The sequence below is a fragment of the Terrapene carolina genome, unplaced genomic scaffold (genome assembly GCF_002925995.2).
Source record: "Terrapene carolina triunguis isolate 2854851 unplaced genomic scaffold, T_m_triunguis-2.0 Scaffold231, whole genome shotgun sequence".
Lineage (NCBI taxonomy): Eukaryota > Metazoa > Chordata > Testudines > Emydidae > Terrapene > Terrapene triunguis.
In genome coordinates, this window is record NW_020664582.1 from 18,176,840 (window position 1) to 18,179,610 (window position 2,771).

The following is a 2,771-nucleotide window of genomic DNA, read 5'->3' on the forward strand; positions in this document are numbered from 1 at the left end:
CTGGGGGTCGGGACCCCTTGGGGTCACGAGGTCATTACATGGGGGGTTGTGAGCTGTCAACCTTCACCCCAAACCCTGCTTACCTCCAGCATTTATAATGGTGTTAAATATATTAAGATGTGTTTGTTTTATTTGGGGGGGGTCACACTATGTGAAAGGGGTCGCCAGTAAAAAAAAAAAAAGTTGGAGACCCCCTGCCTTATAGTGATAGACGCTGAGAGCGCAATCTGTTTAGTTTAGAAGATGAAGGGTGACCTGATTAGTCTATAAGACGGTACATGGGGAACATAATGCTAATGGGTCCTTCAGTCTACCAGAGAGAGGTCTTACAGTGGCTGGAACCTGCAGCTAGATAAATTCAGATTGGAAATAAGGCAAACTTTGTAACCGTGAGGGGAATTCATCATTGGAACAATTTATCGTGGGTCCTAGTGGATTCTCCATCACTGACGGTTTTTTAAAGCAAGAGTGGCTGTGTCTGCTCTAGGGGTTATTGTGGGGAAGCTCTACGGCCTGTTATGCAAGAGGTCAGACTAGATGATCACAGTGCTCCCTGCCGACCTTGGAATCAGTGAATTAGGATGGCCACCTCTCTTGACTCCCTGCTCGGGGGGGAGAGGGGGGAAGAGATACGGACATGTTTCTCATCTAATCTAAAGTAATCCCTGAATTCCTGGGTGGCTCCTCAGAGCCTTGTCTCCAGGGTCTAGGGAGCAAAAGATGAAGATTAAAGGGAGTTAAAATGCTGTTGAACTTTTATTTTACTTGGGTGTGGAGAAATATTTTCCTTCCTGCGCTCTCCCCTGCTGGAGGAAGTGACGGATGTTCACCCTTTACTAAGAACTAGGGTGAGGCTACTGCCAGTTCTTGGAGGAGTCCCATGAAGTTGGTACGCACCCCCCCCCCCCCCCCCCGCCCATGCTGAGTGTGAAAGGCTTGCTGTGCTGGCTCAGCAGTGGCAGTCTTTGAAGGGGAAACACAGCTCAGTGGCCTCCTTTTCACAATAGGAACTCATGTAAAATCCTGCTCTGTAGCCACTGAGCATAAACCGACGGGGAATACGAATTGTGGGCTGACTCCTGCTGGGACAGACTGAGATGATTATTACTCTTCCATCATTGCCCCAAGCAACCCCATTAAGGCAGCCTTCTGCTAACGCCCATCTCTGCAGCACCAAGTGAGCTCTGCTCTTCCTCAAAGCACTCATCTTAAGGGGGCAGGGGGCTGCTTGATCTACGCGAGGCTGACATACACTGTAGCATGGAAGAGGATTCAAGACTGGCAGATTAACTGGGTGTTAAGTAACCTAATGAGAAGTGTAGCAGCAGGGGTGCGTTGTAAAGTCCTGCCTGGTTACTGGTCTCTTGCTAGACATTGAAGGCTAAAGCTATGTCTATGTTACAGCCTATGTCTATCCTACACATCGTCTGTCGCTCAGAGGTGTGAATAAACCACCCTCCAACAGACAAGCCGGGAGAAGCTCTCTCCCATCGGCACAGACTGTCTTCCCCAGATGCGCTGCATTGGTACAGCTGTGCCGCTGTATGTATAGAACAGCTTTTGTACATGAGGTAGAGTCTAAACTCTTTGGTAGTCTTTTAAAACTGTTTTTCCTTTAGTAGATTATAACACTTGTCATGGTAGTAGCCAAACTTACTTTTCTAAGCATCTTGTCTGATGATTTATCCCTAAAGCATCTTGAAACATGTTTCCGGGTGCCCATCGTTATGGCGTAGATGTGAAATTTTACTTGTTGGTTAATGTTGATACTGCACTAATTAAAGGGAGACGGGAATGGGGTCAGTCTGTGAAACCTAGCAGAAGGAGAAGGTTGGATATTGCTTTTAACATCCCTGATTTCTGCTCTCCAAATGCTTCACTTTCTTGCTACTGCGCATTAATCAGGTGCTGAAACAAGTGAGACAGGAAAATGATAAAACTTGCCAAAATTATTTGGAAAAGGGATATGTTGGTCTAAGGAAGTTAATAAAGCTTGACTAATGTATGCTATGTTCATGTAGGGTGTTATGCAAATAACTGACTCTACACCTTAGCTAATGCAACCAGATGGGCTATCCCTTCCTCATCTCTTCTCTACAGTGCTTGTGTTTCCATCTTCCCCTGCAGCAGCGTGGTGATAGAACAACTTTCCTGCCTAGGTTTGTAATTCTCTGCTGGAGGAAAAAAATAGCCTGCTGCTAAGGCATGAATAATGCACTTCTATTAAGTTTATCAGTTGGCTGTTATAGGAGCAATTTCATTAAGTCAGATAGCTAGCGTGCAACAGCTTTCTCTAAAATTCCCAATAGGGGACTTAATTCTTAACTCAGTTATAGCAGTCTAATGGGAATATAATTCCACTCCAAGCACTAGTGTTACACTGCTGTCAAACTTGTCTACTAGCAGGGAGAATCAGCCCTGTCCTGCTTGCTAGTAGGGTATCCAGCCGAAGTGGTTAGAGGGGGCCGGGCCGTAGCACCAGCCCCTGCAGCTGTGAACGCTGACCAGCCTGGGTGCTCCCCGGGCAGTGACTTGGCATGCTCCTGGGAGTAAGGAGGGGCTGTGGGAGCAGGTTTGAGCCCCTGGCCTAGCCCCAGCAGATAATGGCCTACTCTCCTCTTTGACCTTAATGTCTTCACGCCCTGTCCCCCTGGGTCAGGCCTGGGCTCCGTCTCCCCCAGGAGCCTGCCGGACACCAACCAGCACCAGCTGCCCCAGGGCAGGTGCAAGGCAGAACAGCTGCAGGGGGGCTGGGTGCCCCTTCCCTCCCC